The following is a 19,494-nucleotide window of genomic DNA, read 5'->3' as shown; positions in this document are numbered from 1 at the left end:
AAATGTGTGTCATTTCAAGTCTGACCACATGAGGGCAGCGTGGTACTTTTGAAAACAGAGACGTGCCTGGCTGGAGTGGGGGGGAAATATCTAGTATTAAATCTATAGAAATCATAGGTACAAAATTAAAAGGGGAAGACTCCATAATGACTCTCTAATCCAAACTTTATTTTTAAAAAGAAGGAATTGCGGTCCAAAGAGGCCAATTAGCAAGTCCCTGTCACACAGCTGGCATCTACGGCTGCAGAACAGTGAACCAGCGCACAGCACGAAGGAAAATCTATAGTCCAGGAAGTAGTAATTGCGTTATTGGAGCACGTAAGTACTTAGCACGTTTTATTATGCACTGTGTGCGGTGGTATTGTAGAGGAAATTGAGTGTTTTTGATAACGAATTGGCCTCCAGAATCTTCCTTTCTGAAGAAATAGAAAAATAGAACGATAGAGTCTCATTTTCTCAGGATGTAAGTGCGTCCTTCAAGGCAGAAGACTGAACTGGGTGACTTCTCAAGGTTGTCATTAATATTTTGCTCACAGCCCTGAGCTTGTGTGCGGCCTTTAAACTGAAGTACTGACTCTGGGATCCAGCGGCCAACACAGGAGGAGTGCACACCTACCTAGTATGTCTGGTATGTGTCTAGTATACCTAGTATATCTGCCTCCTTTCTTTAACTCAGTTTTCTCCACACCCCGCTTCCCAGCCACACACAAACACGTACACATACACATCCAGGAACATGCAGAAACATACACCCCAGTGGCATTGCCACAGCCTGGGGACTTGTTGGGGAGAGTTACTTTAACTTTGCGCCCATGGTCTTCATCACACACACCCCTTTCCCAAACTCCACCAATAAGCATCAGGTGATCTGGTTCAGGAGGATATGCTTGTCATGAACCTTGCTGTCCCCACTTCCCTTACCTCCTTCATATCTTTTAAATTTTTGCAGTTCTTCCCTGCTCTACTGCCATGGTCGTCACTCATTTGTGTTAGTCAACCCTGAAAAGTGGACATCATGATGTTTAATTTTATGTGTCACCCTGACTGGGGCACAGGAGTCCGAGACGTTGGGTGAGACATAATCTGGGTGTTTCCATGAGGGTGTTTTTGGGTGAGATTAACCTTTAAGTCACTAGCTTGTGTAAAGCGGGTTACCCTCCTGGATGTGGGTGGGCCGTGGGCAAGCAGGTGAAAGGTGAATAAAAAGATGAGAACACAATGGCTAATCTGGAGAATACCTGCTGATTGACTCCTTTCAAACCGGGACATTGGCAGCCTTCTGCTTCAGACTCAAACTGAAACCCTGGCTCTTCCTGGACCTGAAGGCAACTGACCTTGAGACCAGAACATTACCATCAGCTTTCCTGGTTTGTAGGTCTTCAGACTTCATCCTGTAGAAGATGCTGGGTCTCCAGTTGACTCACCCTACAGGTCTTGACACTTGCTTGCCTCCATAATCATGTGATAATCATCCTCCATAATTCCTTGTAATAAATCAATCAAGCAATCAATAAGTTCTTGTATTCTTTTTTTTTTTCTGGAGAATCCTGACTGCTGCAGATACCCTGGTTCTCTTCCATCTATTTTCAACTGAAACCAGAGTATCATTTGTACAATTTACTAATTATAACTATCCATTAACTTCACAAATTACCAATTAAATGTGAAATCCCAACCTTATGCTAGCACTAACCTTGACTCAGTGATCATCATAGTTTTTGACATTTAGTGGGTATTTAACAAGTATGTGTTGACTCAATTAATATGTAGATTAGTTATCTTTTGAAAGAATTTTTGTTTCTATCAGAGCTCTAGCACTTTTCCTTCCATCTATAAGTGAGCATATTGCAGTTACTAACTTAGTATAAAGGAAGCACTTATTTCTCTATTGCTAGGATACTGCTTTGTCCAGCCACAAAGCTATACATATTATAATTTTAGGCTGAAGGATGAAACTGATGCCAAGTATGATTAACATAAAGAAGCTTAATATAACAGTGATAGTTGTCAATGTTAGATCATTAGATTTTTAATTTAATTTATTAGAGTCTATGATAGCACCTTGACAGTATAGATACCTACATTTTATAGGTAAGAGAAATGAGGGCCTTAAGAACGGTTCATTTGGCCAAGTCTATATAGTTAGTAAATGAGAGAATAGAAATAAGGTCCCCAAATACGTAGTCTTTGCCATCTTGTCACTGGCAAATTTCTTCTCTGTTAATCTGTATCCCGAGACTCCTGAAATTCAGCCCCCTGGAAACCACCGTCATCTATGTTGAATTTCTTTGGTGACCTGCCCACCATGATGATCCCACCAGGTATCATGCTTCCCCTTGATCCCTGGGCATCAGCATGCCGCCCTCCTCACTGTGTCTCTTGGTCACCGCAGGTATATTCACACATGAGGATCTTGCCTATTTTCCTCTGAGCCTCGAGCTCTCTCCTCCCCAGTCCCCACGTTGCTGGGAACCCACACCACTCAGCCCTTTATTCCTTTAGATTCAGCTCAGATGTCTCCCCCAACCACTGTATTTCAAGCAGCACACATTCAGGGAGTCATTTCCTACCCCATTTCTCTGCTTATTTTCTTCATAAAAGTTAAAATATCAAAAATACATTTCATTTTTAATTTGTTTTCTCTTATCTGTACCCCAGGCAGATAATTCCTGCAAACCACAGACAAATCTCCATCATGCTGCTGCTGCTGCTGCGTCTCTTCAGTCGTATCCGACTCTGTGTGACCCCATAGACGGAAGCCCACCAGGCTCCCCCATCCCTGGGATTCTCCAGGCAAGAACACTGGAGTGGGTTGCCATTTCCTTCTCCAGTGTGTGAAAGTGAAAAGTGAAAGTGAAGTCGCTCAGTTGTGTCCGACCCTTAGCGACCCCAAGGACTGCAGCCTACCAGGCTCCTCCATCCATGGGATCTTCCAGGCAAGAGTACTGGAGTGGCTTGCCATTGCCTTCTCCATCCATCATGCTAGAAGCCTGCAAAATAATCTTGTGTTTGGTAGAGTGTACATTTCAGATAATGCTTGTGTGATCTCTGAAATGACTGGCCCTGAGTCCATGAAACAATCTGCAGCTCACAAGGAGAAGACTTCTATATCAGATGCTTATTTGAAAATAGGGTTCAAGATTAAATAATAAAGTCTTCCTGCAATGCAGGAGACCCAGGTTCAATCCCTGGATCAGGAAGATCCCCTGGAGAAGGGAATGGCAACCCACTCTAGTTTTGTTGCCTGGAGAATCCCATGGACAGGGGAGCCTGGTGAGCTACTGTCCGTTGGGTCACAAAGAGTCAGACATGACTGAGCCACTAACACTTTCTCACTTTCTCTTTCAAATGTAAAGTGCTGTCTATGTCAGGAATTGCATTATTTAAATGCATTTGTAAAATCTGGATGGAATTTCTAAGCTTTGAAATTGGAAGGGCTACATGTATGTGATACTAGTGTTTGTTTTGAATAAAAGATATGTGTGTCTTTAATTATCAAAGATAATGTTTTAACTTTGTCTCACTTATTTAGTATCATCTGAGTAGGATTATCTGAAGCCTTCGTATGAATGGGGTTACCAAAAAATCAAATACAGGAATAGATGTCGTTTAGAAAGTGACTGTAAGTCTTAATGACAGAGGCAGGGATAAAAGCAGAAACTGTTCTATTCTACCATAGTTCATGATTTCTCTGATATCTATGAAGCCCAACAGCTTACATTTAGCCTTTACTTTGAATGAAATATATAAAATTGAATTACAACATTGTTATTAATAATATAAATTCATAATATATTTTGATTGCTTTGTAATTTTCAATGGTTTTGAGAATAAACATTCTCAACAACACGTAGAATAGGGACTTCCTTGATGGTCTAGTGTTAAGAATCTGCCTTGCAGTGTGGGGGACGTGGGTTCGATCCCCAGTCGGGGGTCCCTCATGCCTCAGAGCAGCTAAGCTGGCTCAACAATAGAAATCTGCAAGCTGAAACAAAGGCCCAGCATAGTAAAAATAACAATACATAATAAAATTTATAAAAAAGAAAAGATAAGATTATTAAAAAATAAGACATTGGATGATTCCTGGGTGGAATACCCAGAGTCAGGAGTCAAGGCTGTCGGGTTCTAAGTGCCAAGTGCTGATGGGGAGAGGTTGGCAGTGGGAAAACAAGACCCAGGTTGAGTGAAAGTGAAGGATTTGATGAGTGAATATCCTAGGCAGAGGCTGGAGCTAAACCCAGAAGAAATGCCATTTGGGAAATTGCTGCTGAAACTCTAACCCGTATACAGGCGAACAGGGTATGCTGTGTCCCTGAGTCGGGAGGGTGTCATCATCAGGGACTGGCAGTGATGACAATGCGGGTGTGACCTTGAGATGTCCTTAAAGCAGCTGCATCGCTCTATCCTGACTTCTTCCCACTATGGTGTTTGCAAGTGAGCATTCATTATTATCCGTCTTTTCCCTTCTGAGGTGGATTGTATCAGTCCTCCTTAGTCCTTCACTTCTCCCTTGCTGTGCTATCACTCTCCTGGGGATGGAATGTGCTTTCTCAACCACTGACTTTGGGCTTGGCCATGTGACAACTACTTTGGCACAAATGAAATGTGGGGCAGAGATTATCATAGGCTTTCCAGACTGGTGCCTTCCTGGCAAGTTTCAGTGGATCCTTTAGGAACACCTGCCCTTTGCCTCAAGAGGAGTATATCTTAAGGACCTACTCCTTCTCTCTTTCTTTCACCCTGAAGAGAAGACCCAGGCCAATCTGAAGCTTATGATCCTGTCTAGTCTAGCTCATAAGGTGAAACAAGCCCAGTTGAGATCAATCAAATAGCAGATCACCCACCAACATGTGACTGTGGAAAAAACGATTATTTTCATAAGCTACAGAAATCTGGGTGCAGTTTTCCATGCAACATGGTTACAGCAGAAACCTAATTCACCCATTCATAAAATATGCATGGTGTATGTGTGCATGGTAAGTCACTGCAGTCATGTCTGACTCTTTGTGACACTGTGGACCATAGCCCGCCAGGCTCCTTTGTCCATGGGATTCTCCAGGTAAGAATACTGGAGCAGGTTGCCATGCTCTCCTCCTGGGGATCTTCTCAACCCAGGGATCTAACCCACATCTTTTATGTCTGCTGCATTGGCAGGTGGTTCTTTACCACTAACTCCCCCTGGGAAGCCCCAGTAAAATGTAGTTAGAAAAATAATGAATTTACCGTAGAAAAGATAAAATGATTAATTGAAACATGTTTTAGAAATTGAAAAATTGTATCCAATGTAATTGAGAAAAATGACCTCATCACTGTTAAATAGCCAGCTAGATCTCTTTAGAATGATGTTAATACTTTATTTACAACAGTGTCTCAAAACAGCCCAGATTGTCTGGACTTTGACCTGCAGCATCTCTGTCTTGAAGGAAGAACGCAATTCCAGGGCAAGATTCCATTTTAGGAAGGACAACACCATCTATCTGTACACTGTAATTTTTCAAAGTGCATATTCTGGGTGTGCATTTCCGAGGAACACCATGTTAGCAGCCTACTTGGACCATGTGCAAAGTAATGTATGAAACTGGGGAGACCTCTAGAGGGGAAAACTAATAGTGATTCCTCTGTATTATGATGGATGGCCCTGTATTACTGGGGACTCTAGTCTTCTCAAACTGTGTCTGGGGCAAACAAGGAAAGAATTACAGTGATAGTCTCATCTCTAAAGGCTTGTGTGCTCCAAACAAAAGCTATGTCTGATGCATTTGTTTTAAATTTAAATTTTTAAATTACTAGCATAGTTATTCATCTGTGAGGATACTCCTTTTTAGATTTTTCTATTTAATTTTAAATACTGTGAAGGTAGACATGGTTGCTTTCTTTAAAGTTATTCACAGGGCATTCTAGAAAAATTTTGTGAAAAGTGAATATTCCGTGGTGGCTGCTAATTTCTTGTGTTCTCCACTTTGCTACTGCAGTCGTGGCCAAAGACTGTCTGAATGAATCCCACCTTTGCTCCAGTTAATAATCCTGCTTTTGGGAGAAGTGAACCCTGCTATTTAAAACAAGTAATAAATATGTGTCACACACTGAGGGAAAGCTCTTATTACTCCATGAATAAAAAGCTGTGATCCAAACGAAAGGCTGGGTTATTTTATTGTTTTGAAAGTTCAGAAAATTCAGAGTTTTGGAGACGTTTTGGCTTCACATCTTAATCACGCATCTGTAACTGATATTTATACTTTTTAAAAGTAGCAAAACTGACCAAACCTAGAAAAAACTTTGTTGCTGTTGTTGCTGTTCAGTAGCTAAGTTGTTATCTGACTCTTTGTGACCCCACAGACTGCAGCATGTCAGGCTCCTCTGTCCTCCATTATCTCCCAGAGTTTGCTCAAATTCATATCCATTGAGCTGGTGATGCTCTCTAACCACTTCATCCTGTGCCTTCTCCATCCATTTTTGCTTTCAATCTTTAAATTTTAGTAGCATTAAAAGCAAACCATTTAAATCAACATAGGTACATGTTCAAAGATGGCTGGGAACACAAATGCTTTAAAAATTCACTCCAATGTCAACTTTCAAATATTGGTTCTGAGGTTTTGCAAAGTTATGACCTGGAGGGTTTACAGGGTCATATCAATTAAAGAGTCTGGGAGGAAACTCTAGTTTCATTTTTTTTCAAAATAATTTTTATGATATATAATAGAATTTCTTGTAAGGAAAGAATGACCTTCAGCTCAAGGGTGTCATTTCTTAGATGTTCAGTATGACTATATTTTTTCAACTACCAAATTGATTTTCTAGCAATCAAATTGAACTAGCAAATGGACCATGCATTTGAAAAATCTAAATGGTATTAATATATCATTTCAAAGAAACTTCTGTAAATTATGAAAAGATGTTTATTTTCTGTGGTAACTGGGATTACTTTTAAACACCACTTTTATTTTCTGTATCATAAATTCTATAATATTAATATGTATCTATGCTGAGATCTCTCCAAGTCAGTGGTAACACAATTACTAGATCTACCGTTCATTATATCTTTATCTTTAATGAGGGCAATACAATCTCATTACAACATTGCAGTAAGATTTTTTAAATACTAAATTGAAGCAAAAATAATGTAACAAAAATGCTTACCAGAAATCACCTTTCTTCTGTCAATTACATTGGAGGTAATGACGATTCTGAGTAACCTCAGTGAACTAAATATTTGGCAGTTCAGGCTCTTTTCATCAATGATTAGAACTCTCCAGGGGAAACTTAACAGTTACAGAGAATGGACAGGAAAAGCACACAGAGCTTTAAAATCATCCCACAGAGGACAAAATAGCCAGGATTCTTGTTCAGAGGATGAGGGGCATGGTCAGAAACAGGGGTTCTCATTGGTACCTCTTACGCTGTTTGGCTCCTGCAAGTGATGGATGCTGAGCAGAGGACCTGTGGGTGACATGGCAGCTACCAAGGTCGTAGGAAGATGAACTTGTCTCAGTGGCTGTCAGGACCAGGGGATCTGGGAGAGAATGAGGTCTAGCTCTGCTTAAGGCTGAGCCTGTAGTTAGTCAGCTATTGACTCAACCACAGATGGTGGTTCGATCACCCAGGGATGGACCCAGGTTATGTGCACCCAAGAAACATCAAAGGGCCATGGAAGAGCCAAGGTGGCGAGGACCCTGGGGAGGCTGCACAGACCTGAGAATCCATTCATCATGCTTCCTCAAGGGCCCGAGGGTCCCTGCAGTCAGAGAAACACTGCTTCAGGGGGAACCTGAAGGAGAGCTGAAGAGCTGAGCTAACAGGCTGAATTCCATCCCCACTCCCTTTCCAATCCCACATCTGGTGTGGAAGCTTGTGAGGAAGGCAAGAAGAGCTATGCAGCTGTAGTTAGAGTAACTTTGTGACAACATTACAGGGGGAAAAGCAAATTGTGGCTGGGCCAAACATGTGTGTTTCCTGCCATTTATTCCATGTCACTATTTCTCTGACTTTTTCTTTGCCATTTTTATATATTTGTGGCGATGCTATCATCCAACATTGACTCACATGTTCAGTTCAGTTCAATTCAGTCACTCAGTCATGTCCGACTCTTTGAGACCCCGTGGACTGCAGCACACCAGGCCTCCCTGTCCATCATCAACTCCCGGAGCTTACCCAAATTCATGTCCATTGAGTCGGTGATGCCATCTAACCATCTCATCCTCTGTCGTCCTCTTCTCCTCCCGCCTTCAATCTTTCCCAACATCAGGGTCTTTTCAAATGAGTCAGCTCTTTGCATCAGGTGGCCAAAGTATTGGAGTTTCAACTTCAACATCAGTCCTTCTAATGAACACCCAGGACTGATTTCCTTTAGGATGGCACATCTTCACTTCACCCTAAAAGTGGTGGCCTGGATCCATAGTGGAGAATGACAGACTCCCCCCGCCCCCACCACCACAACAGTTTGGAGAGAACAACTAACAGTTGCAGATGGACACACCTGCAGAATCAGCCCCATGAATGTGAGAAGCACAGTCCCTTCAAGATTGAGAGGCGAAGCCTGAGGAGGGAAGGAAAAGCCATCAGCCTCCTGGGAGGTATACTGTTGGTGACAGCCCTGAGCCCCTCCAGCCCAGCCCCAGCCACCAGCCTCAGTGACCCCAGTGGGGCTAGTGGGGGGCGTGTGGGATAAAGGCTGGTTTGTGGAAATGGGCACCAAGGGCGGCCTGGAGTCTGGTGTGCAGGTGGATGCCCCTTTGGGCACCCCACCTGTTACTTGGCCAGGGGCCCATGTGGGTAGGGGCAAAGGTGATCTGGGGGAGAAGAGGCTTCCCTGCCATGTCATCAGGGCAAGAACGTATGTTTTCATGGGTCAGATGGAGGTCTCCTGGGGCTGAGCTGCACTCTCTTTTTCTTTTGTAATTAAATTTTTATTTTATAGTAGAATAGAGTTGATTTATTCTGCTGTGTTAGTTTCAGGTGTACAGCAAAGTGAATCAGTTATAAATAAATACATAACAGGCCATACTACAGGGAGGGAGCACAGCCCCACCCATCAGCAGATAATTAAAAATGTATTGAGCATGGCCCTGCCCACCAGGGTAAGACCCAGTTTTCCCCACAGCCAGTCCTTTCCATCAGGAACCTTGCACAAGCCTCTTATCCTTGTCCATCAGAAGGCAGACAGACTGGAAAACACAATCACAGAAAACTCACCAAAATGATCATGTGGATCACAGCCTGGTCTAACTCAATGAAACTGTAAGCCATGCAGTGTAGGGCTACCCAGTACAGATGGGTCATGGTGGAGAGTTCTGACAAAACATGGTCCACTGGAGAAGGGAATGGCAAATCGCTTCAGTATTCTTGCCTTGAGCACCCCATGAACAGTATGAAAAGGCAAAAAGATATGAAAATGAAAGATGAACCTCCCCAGGTCTATATGTGTCCAATATACTCCTGGAGAAGAGAAATAGCTCCAGAAGGAATGAAGAGTCTGAGCCAAAGCAGAAATGATGTCCAGATGTGGATGTGTCTGGTGGCGAAAGTAAAGTTCAGTGCTTTAAAGAACAATGTTGCATAGGAACCTGGAATGTTAGATCCATGAATCAAGGTAAATTGGATGTGGTCAAACAGGAGATGGCAAGAGTGAACACCAACATTTTAGGAATCAGTGAACTAAAATGGACTGAAACAGGTGAATTTAATTCAGATGTCCATTATATCTATTTTTGTGAGCAAGAATCCCCTAGATAAATGGAGTATCCCTCATAGTCAACAAAAGAGTCCAAAATTCAGTACTTTGGTACAATCTCAAAAACGACAGAATGACCTCAGTTCTTTTCAAAGGCAAACCATTCAACATTACAGTAATCCAACTCTATGCCCCAACCACTAATGCTGAAGAAGATGAAGCTGAATGGTTCTATGAAGACATCCAAGACCGTCTAGAATAAGCCCCCCCCCCAAAAAAAAAAGATGTCCTTTTCATCACAGGGGACTGGAATGCAAAATGAAGAAGATAGTTGGAGTAACAGGGAAGTTGGCTTTGGAGTACAAAATGAAGCAGGGCAAAGGCTAACAAGAGTTCTGTCAAGACAATGCACTTGTCATAGCAAACACTCTCCTCCAACAACACAAGAGATGACTCTACACATGGACATCACCAGATGGTCAATACCAAAATCAGATTGGTTATATTTTTTGCAACTGATGACAGAGAAGCTCTATACAGATCAGCAAAATCAAGACTTGGAGTTGACTGTGGCTCAGATCATGAGCTCCTTATTGTAAAATTCAGACTTAAATTGAAGAAAGTAGGGAAAACCCATACCCTGAGGCCATTCAGGTTATGACCTAAATCACATCTCTTATGATTATACAGTGGAAGTGACAACAGGTTCAAGGGATTAGATCTGATAGAGTGCTTTAAGAACTATGGATGGAGGTTTCTAACACTGTATAGGAAAAACCATCTCAAAGCAAAAGGCAGTGAAAAAGAAATGCAAGAAAGCAAAGTGGCTATCTGAGGAGGCCTTACAAATAGCTGAGAAGAGAAGTGAAAGGCAAAGGAGAAAAGGAAAAAATACACCCATCTGAATGCAGAGTTCCAAAGAATAGCAAGGAGAGATAAGAAAGCCTTCCTCAGCGATCAACGCAAAGAAATAGAGGAAAACAATAGAAAAGGAAAGACTAGATATGTCTTCAAGAAAATTAGAGATAAAAAAAATTTCTTGCAAAGATGGTCACAATAAAGGACAGAAATGGTATGGACCTAACAGAAGCAGAAGATATTAAGAAGAGGTGGCAAGAATACACAGAACTTACAAAATAGGTCTTAATGTCCTGGATAACCACAATGATGTGGTCACTCACCTAGAGCCAGACATCCTGAAGTGTTAAGTCAAGTGGCTTTAAGAAACATTGCTAAGAACAACGTTAGTGGAGGTGATGGAATTCCAGCTGAGCTATTTAAAATCCTAAACGATGATGCTGTTAAAGTGCTGCACTCAATATGTCAGCAAATTTGGAAAACTCAGTAGTGGCCACAGGACTTGAGAAGGTCAGTTTTCATTCAAATCCTAAAGAAAGGCAATGCCAAAGAATATTCAAACTACTGCACAATTGTGCTCTTCTCACATGAAGCAAGGTAATGCTAAAAATCCTTCAAGCTAGGCTTCAATAATACATGAACCAATAAATTCAAGAGGTATAAGCTGGATTTAGAAAAGACAGAGGAACCAGAGATCAAATCGTCAACATCCACGGGATCATAGAAAAAGCAAGGGAATTCCAGAAAAATCTCTACTTCTCTTTCATTGACTATTCTAAAGTCTTTGGCTGTGTGAATTACAACAAACTGGAAAATTCTCAAAAAAAAAAAAAAAAAAAGGGAAAACCAGGCCACATTACCTGCTTCCTGAGAAACCTGGAAGGTCAAAGAAACCTATGTAAGTCAAGAAACAACAGTTAGAACTGGACATGGAACAAAAGACTGTTTCAAAATTGTGAAAGGAGTATGTCAAGGCTGTACATTGTCACCCTGCTTATTTAACTTATATGCAGAGTACATCATGAGAAGTACCAGGCTGGTTGAATCACAAGCTGGAATCAAGATTGCTGGGAGAAATATCACCACCTCAAATATGCAGATGATACCACTCTAATGGCAGAAAGTGAAGAGGAACTAAAGAACCTCTTGATAAAGGTGAAAGAAGAAGGTTTTACCTGGTTTAAAAACTGGTTTAAAACTCAGAATGCAAAAAACCAAGATCATGGCATCTGGTCCCATCACATCATGGCAAATAGATGGAGAAATAAATGGGAATGGTGACAGACTATTTTCTTGTGGTCCAAATCACTGTGGATGGAGACTGAAACCACAAAATTAAAAGACACTTGCTCCTTGGAAGAAAAGCTATGACAATCCTAGACAGTGTATTCAAAAGCAGAGACATCACTTTGTGGACAAAGTTCCGTATAGTCAAAGCTATGGTTTTCCCAGTAGTCATTTATGAAAGTGAGAGCTGCACCATAAAGAAAGCTGAGTGCCAAAGAATCGATGTTTTTGAACTGTGGTGCTGGACAAAACTCTTGAGAGTCCCTTGGACAGCAAGAAGATCCAATCAGTGAATCCTAAAGGAAATCAACATTGAATATTCATTGGAAAGATTGATGCTGAAGCTGAAACTTGAATACTTTGGCCACCTGATGCAAAGAGTCAACTCATTGAAAAAGATCCTGATGCTGGGAAAGATTGAGGGCAGGAGGAGAAGGGGGTGGGGAGGCACGACAGAAGATAAGATAGTTGGATGGCATCACCGACTCGATGGACATGAGTTAGAGTAAGCTCCGGGAGATAGTGAAGGACAGGAAAGCCTGGCATGCTGCCGCCCATGGGGTAGCAAAGAGTTGGACACGACTAACAACTGAACTCGGAGAAGGCAATGGCAACCCACTCCAGTGCTCTTGCCTGGAGAATCCCAGGGATGGGGAGCCTGGTGGGCTGCTGTCTATGGGGTCGCACAGAGTCGGACACGACTAAAGCGACTTAGCAGCAGGAGCAGCAGCAGCAACAGCAACAACTGAACTAAACTGATACTCTTTCTCAGATTCTTTCCCCATTTAGATTATTACAGAGTGTTAAGTATAATTCCCTGTGCTATGCAACAGGTCCTTGTTGTTTATCTCTTTATTATATAACACTGTGTATGTGTTTATCCCAAACTCCAAATTTATTGCCCTCTTTTCCCTACTGAGTTACCTTAAGTTTGTTTTCTAAGTCTGTGAATATGTTTTGTAGATAAGTTCATTTGTGTCATACTTTCAGTTCAGTTCAGTCGATTAGTCATGTCTGACTCTTTGTGACCCCGTGAATCACAGCACGCCAGGCCTCCCTGTCCATCACCAACTCCCGGAGCTCACTCAAACTCACCTCCATTGAGTCGGTGATGCCATCCAGCCATCTCATTCTCTGTCGTCCCCTTCTCCTTCTGCCCCCAATCCCTCCCAGCATCAGACCCTTTTCCAGTGAGTCAACTCTTTGCATGAGGTTGCCAAAGTATTGGAGCTTCAGTTTTAGCATCAGTCCTTCCAATGAACACCCAGGACTGATCTCCTTTAGAATGGACTGGTTGGATCTCCTTGCAGTCCAAGGGACTCTCAAGAGTCTTCTCCAACACCACAGTTCAAAAGCATCAATTCTTCGGTGATCAGCTTTCTTCACAGTCCAACTCTCACATCCATACATGACCACTGGAAAAACCATAGCCTTGACTAGATGGACCTTTGTTGGCAAAGTAATGTCTCTGCTTTTTAATATGCTATCTAGGTTGGTCATAATTTTCCTTCCAAGGAGTAAGCGTCTTTTAATTTCATGGCTGCAATTAGCTTCCATCTATGGATGATATCATGTGATCTTTGTCTTTCTCTATCTGACTTTACTTATGAAAGTAAGTACTTTACTTAATTTTACATATTCTACTTACTATGATAATCTCTAGGTCCATCCATTTTGCCACAAATTGCATTATTTTATTCTCTTTTTAATGACCAAGTAGTATTCCACTGTATATATATACCACACCTTCTTTATCCATTCATCTGTCAATGGATATTTAGGTTGCTTCCATGACTTGGGTGTTACAAATAGTTTTGCAATGAGTGTTGGGTGTGTGTGTGTGTGGTGTGTGTATCTTTGTGAATTATGATTTTCTCTGAATATATGCCCAGTAGTAGGACTCCTGGTCACATAGTAGCTCTGTCTTTCTGGAAAGCTCACTCTGTAGGGAATCCAAGTAGTAGTGGGTTTGTTGGATTATCAGGGGCTGGAGCTGGATTATCCTGGACATTGAACCAGACCCAAGTTTATAATTTCAGGCAGTTGTGCACTAGGGGGCCCTCAAAGGACTTCATAGGTGTGTTCAAGGAGGGTCTGGCCCTGGTGTGTCCCCCTGAGAGAGGGCAATTGCTGGCCAGGCATCAACAGTTAGAGGAGCAATGATGACCCTCCAGGGGGTCCTGGTTCAACAAAGTGATGTCTGCCCTGTCCCTCCCTATTCCCTATCATCTGGTCATGACGATCCAGGGCTTCAGGCTGACAAGGGCATCAGAGATGGGGGGAGCTGGCCATGTGTCTTTCCTTGGACAACTTCACAGCAGCAGAAGGGGAAGTGTTGAATTAGATCTGAGACTGGAATTTTAACTTGGACTGGACCACATTCTCATAAGGAATAATATTCAGAAACTTGTGAAATCAGCCACGATGACATTCAGGGATAGGAAAGGGCATTCACGTGAGGATAGTTGAGAGGAGTGACTGGAAAAATACAGCCATTTCATGTTCATAGCCCCTGTGACCTGCTTTTCAGTAAAGGAGCAGTTATGAATTCAGATCAAAGTAATGGAGACTATTTTATAAGGAAAGCAGGGAGAGTAACTTTTACTGAACATTTTTTAATCGTCAGGTGGTTTGCTATATCTCTTATTTATTCTTTCAGTAAGTTGCCCACAATTCTTGTCCTTTAACCAGTGAAACTGAAACTGAGAGACATTAAGTAACTTACCCAAGGACACAGCTAATTAATGATGGACCTAGGGTTAAATTTAGGAAAATATGAGGCTAAAACCAGCTGTTCACAGCCAGCAATTGAGATGGACTGTTAAACATGCTACATAATAATACTTCCATCGTGTCTGCTTTCCTTTTCATGTCTTATACAGGATGAAAATCATTCTTCGAGGGACAGTTGATGCTAATTTGGTTTGTCAAATGTATGTGAGGATTCTTTGTCAGTTCAAATGTGAATTCCTGATAGTAAGTGTAGCGTCTTGCCTTAGTTGTGAATTTCCTGTTTGGTTGGTGTGGTTGATGCTGAGTCAATTCCTAGGCAGGTTGATAAGAAATCTGGGGTCCCCCAGGAGGAGAAGGGTCTGCAGCTCTCAAGGAGGAGATAGGGGTCTGGAATTCTCGAGGAGCAAAGGACAAATGTCCTTTTTTCACCTCTATATTCCTTAGTCTTAGTCACATAAAATGTTTTTTCTGTCTGAAATCTTTTAAGTTACAAATGGTTGTCTAGGCTCCTATGAGTGCCACAGTTCAGTTCAGTTACTCAGTCGTGTCCGGCTCTTTGTGACCCCATGAATCACAGCATGCCAGGCCTCCCTGTCCATCACCAAATCCTGGAGTTCACTCAAACTCATGTGCATCGAGTCAGTGATGCCATCCAGCCATCTCACCCTCTGTCGTCCCCGTCTCCTCCCACCCCCAATCCCTCCCAGCATCAGGGTCTTTTCCAATGAGTCAACTCTTCTCATGAGGTGGCCAAAGTATTGGAGTTTCAGCTTCAGCATCAGTCCTTCCAATGAACACCCAGGACTGGTCTCCTTTAGAATGGACTGGTTGGATCTCCTTGCAGTCCAAGGGACTCTCAAGAGTCTTCTCTAGCACCACAGTTCAAAAGCATCAATTCTTCAGTGCTCAGCTTTCTTCACAGTCCAACTCTCACATCCATACATGACCACGGGAAAACTATAGCCTTGACTAGATGGACCTTTGTTGGCAAAGTAATGTCTCTGCTTTTTAATATGCTATCTAGATTGGTCATAACTTTCCTTCCAAGGAGTAAGAGTCCTTTAATTTCATGGCTGCAGTCAACATCTGCAGTGATTTTGGAGCCCCAAAAAATAATGTCTGACACTGTTTCCACTGTTTCCCCACCTATTTGCCATGAAGTGATGGGACCAGATAGTCTTAATTTTTCTTCTTGCACTTTCATCAAGAGGCTTTTTAGTTCCTCTTCACTTTCTGCCATAAGGGTGGTGTCATCTGCATATCTGAGGTTATTGATATTTCTCCTGGAAATCTTGATTCTAGCTTGTGCTTCTTCCAGCCCAGCATTTCTCATGATGTACTCTGCATATAAGTTAAATAAGCAGGGTGGCAATATACAGCCTTGACGTACTCCTTTTCCTATTTGGAACCAGTCTGTTGTTCCATGTCCAGTTCTAACTGTTGCTTCCTGACCTGCATATAGGTTTCTCAAGAGGCAGGTCAGGTGGTCTGGGATTCCCATCTCTTTCAGAATTTTCCACAGTTTATTGTGATCCACCACACATTCAAAGGCTTTGGCATAGTCAATGAAGCAGAAATAGATGTTTTTCTGGAACTCTCTTGCTTTTTCCATGATCCAGCAGATGTTGGCAATTTGATCTCTGGTTCCTCTGCCTTTTCTAAAACCAGCTTGAACATCTGGACGTTCACAGTTCACGTACTGCTGAAGCCTGGCTTGGAGAATTTTGAGTATGACTTTACTAGCGTGTGAGATGAGTGCAATTGTGCGGTAGTTTGAGCATTCTTTGGCATTGCCTTTCTTTGGGACTGGAATGAAAACTGACCTTTTCTAGTCCTGTGGCCACTGCTGAGTTTTCCAAATTTGCTGACATATTGAGTGCAGCACTTTCACAGTGTCATCTCTCAGGATTTGAAATAGCTCAACTGGAATTCCATCGCCTCCACTAGCTTTGTTCATAGTGATGCTTTCTAAGGCATTTCTCCGGGATGTCTGGCTCTAGGTGAGTGATTACACCATCGTGATTATCTGGGTCATGAAGATCTTTTTTGTACAGTTCTTCTGTGTGCCACAGCCTCCTCCAACTATTACTTGGGGCCCCTGGATCAGAGACCCTCAATATCAGGGTTAGGAGAATATGTTGCCTCACCAATTTAGGGATGACACCCTTCAACAGCAGGAGGTAATTATGGAACAAAAATGATGCCCCTTTCCCCTGGCAACATAATTCACCTAGAAGAAAAGGGGGGAATGAGAGTCAATTCCTAGGCGGGTTGATAAGAAGTCCAGGGTCCTCCAGGGGGAGAAAGGGGTCTGAGTCTCTCAAGGAAGAGGAAAGGACAAACTTTTTTTTTTTTTTTTCTACATTCTTTAGTCTTAGTCACATAAAATGTTTTTTTTTCTTTAAGCCTGGAACTGATGATTACACAACAAAAATTCAGTTTAAACTCTGTACTAAGGATTATATAATAACAAAGTATCCTGCTTGGGGACAGTTTCTCCTTCTTGCAAACCTTCTGACTAATCCTGTTATTTTAGAATGTATATTATGGGAATGCATCTGGTAAGATATTTCTATTGTTAGTTCTAATCCTGTTATCCTAAAATGTAAATTGTGGGAGTGGGTCTAGTAAGATCTTTACAACCTTGAGACATTCTTTTGATTTATTGTTAGTAATCAACTAAAAATGCATAGAACTCCCTTGCTAACACTAGCAAGGGGGGCATTCCCCATCCCCCTTCTGATGTCTGTGTCAGAAACTTTCTCTGTCCCTTTTTATATTTTAATAAAACTCTGCTACACAAAAACGCTTGAGTAATCAAGCCTGGTCCCTGGTCCTGAAGCTAAATCTTCTTCGGAGATCACGAATTGGACACCGTTCACCATAAGCTATCAATTCCATGGAGATAAGGTTCACAGACAGATATTAACACAACTCTACAAACATGCCTGTCCTCACCATCTGCTGGAAGTGAAGGGTCTGTCAGCATTTCATAGCACTTTCCTCCTGGGACTGGAGAAAAATCTTGCTTATGGACACATGTTCACTGTGAATGACTAGCTCCTTTTCTGTTTGTGTCTAGTTCAGAGTCCTAAATTCAAGTTTCAATTTCCATTTTGAAGAGTGGACAGTGGGGAAAGAAGTTGCAGGATGAGGGATTGGGTGAGAAAATGGTTCTCTTAAAATGTTTGATGCTGAAGATGTTGGTAGAACAACTCTGGAGCCAAGCAGTGACTGAATGATTGACTCAGATTTTCCCAACTAAGGATGCCAAGATCCTAACATCACAGATTAATTTTTCTGATGCTCCTCTCTTCCCTTAGCTTCCATGAATTACTCAATCTCCCAATTTTGAGTTTTCATACTTGACTCTATGCTCAGTATTTGATTGACTCTTATGTTCATGTTTCCTAGTCTACTTAAAATTGTTAGTTTAATTATTAGAGATAGGACTGAATTATACCTAATGATTCCTTTTATCCTGTATATTAATATCTTTCACAGGGACATTTCCTTTTAACACCTGCAGATATACAGTAGTTTCAGACCTTAAGACCTCACGTGCTTTTAATCTTGACATTAGATCCATTTGGAGCTTATTTTTTTCAGTTGTATATCTGTAGAAATTTAAATAACCTGGAATCCATTCCACCAGTCAATAGCTAGTCTCATAGCAGTAGGCAAAACTTTAGTCTCCTGTGAACACAGAAAGATACTCTAAGTTGAAGAGGAAAAAATTCATAAAACAAAAGACCTATACAAACTTTACTAATAATTTAAAAGATAAGTTTCATGTTACAATTAGGAATACTTCTAGCATTGCATATGTCTTACATTTTGATCTCTAACTTAACAATTGTGCTCATGGTTGACTAACCTCAGACCCACTTCAGATTAACTTCAGGCCAACCGAATAGTTTATTGGGGCAGGTGACCAGTTTAATCTTATCCATCCTTGTTAAGTTTTTGAGACTTGTTAGAACAAGTATCAACACTTTAATTTTTGTTTTCCACTCTATTTTTACAAAACATAACAGCAGATACTTTATAAAAGCCAGTGAACACCACCAACAAAAACAAAGTCAAAGAACTGTACAAATCCTGCTTTACTGACAAAAGTGGTGATGTTCTGAAATTAAATTGCTGGTCAGAGGACCATCCAGAATGAGATAGCTCCAAATATTTAACTGTCAGATGCTGTACAAATGTTTGAGTTCGGCAAACAGAAGGAGACTTAAGGTTCCCAGTGAACAATATATACAGGTATCATTTCAGTTCAGTCACTCAGTTGTGTCCGACTCTCTGCGACCCCATGAATCATAGCACGCCAGGCCTCCCTGTCCATCACCAGTTTGTGTAAAATTTGAATTTTAGAAAATTTAAGTCTAAGTTTTTTACATTTGCATTTACCAAAGTCCAAGTTTTGCTGTATGTCAAGGAAAAAAAAAAACATAAAGAAGATCCCATATAGATTATCTTGACTGACCCTGCTATCAACTTTAAAGGCTGCTGTGGTACCATTCCTGACCTAATGTCTGTAGAAGGCGAGATTCAGAAGGTCATGGGCTGTGGCCAACATTGGTGGGGATGAACTAAGAGGGAGTGTAAGGTATCAGTTGGTTGATGCAGGCCGTTGGTTTGAGGAAGCTGCTTAAGAGTGTCTGTTCCAAATTCACCTAACCAACTTGTGACCATGTGAATCCAGGGATTACTACTTTAGTAGTAGTGATGTTGGTTGCTCGGTCGTGTCTCACTCTTTGCAACCCCATGGACTGTGGCCCACCAGGCTCCTCTGTCCATGGGATTCTCCAGGCAAGAATACTGTAGGGGATTGCCATTCCCTTCTCCAGAGGATCTTTCTGACCCAGGGATCGAACCCGGGTCTTCTTCATTGCAGGCAGATTCTTTACCGCCTGAGCTACAAGGAAGAGCACTTTATCTTTAGCACC

At 41.8% G+C, this 19,494-nt stretch overlaps 1 long non-coding RNA gene across 1 annotated transcript; it reads left to right on the top strand.

Annotated features, from left to right (window-relative positions):
* Window positions 1-204: 204 nt before the first annotated feature.
* On the top strand, window positions 205-3,355 carry LOC148774863 (uncharacterized). The gene is made up of 3 exons (XR_016035277.1): window positions 205-318; window positions 537-628; window positions 2,659-3,355. It is a non-coding gene; the product is annotated as an uncharacterized LOC148774863 (long non-coding RNA).
* The last annotated feature ends 16,139 nt before the right edge of the window (window positions 3,356-19,494 follow it).

The sequence above is a fragment of the Moschus berezovskii genome, chromosome 19 (assembly GCF_049115385.1).
Source record: "Moschus berezovskii isolate FMDL1 chromosome 19, NW_MosBer_1.0, whole genome shotgun sequence".
Lineage (NCBI taxonomy): Eukaryota > Metazoa > Chordata > Mammalia > Artiodactyla > Moschidae > Moschus > Moschus berezovskii.
The sequence above is the reverse complement of the archived record's forward strand: the minus strand, read 5'-3'. Positions and strand labels throughout refer to the sequence as shown.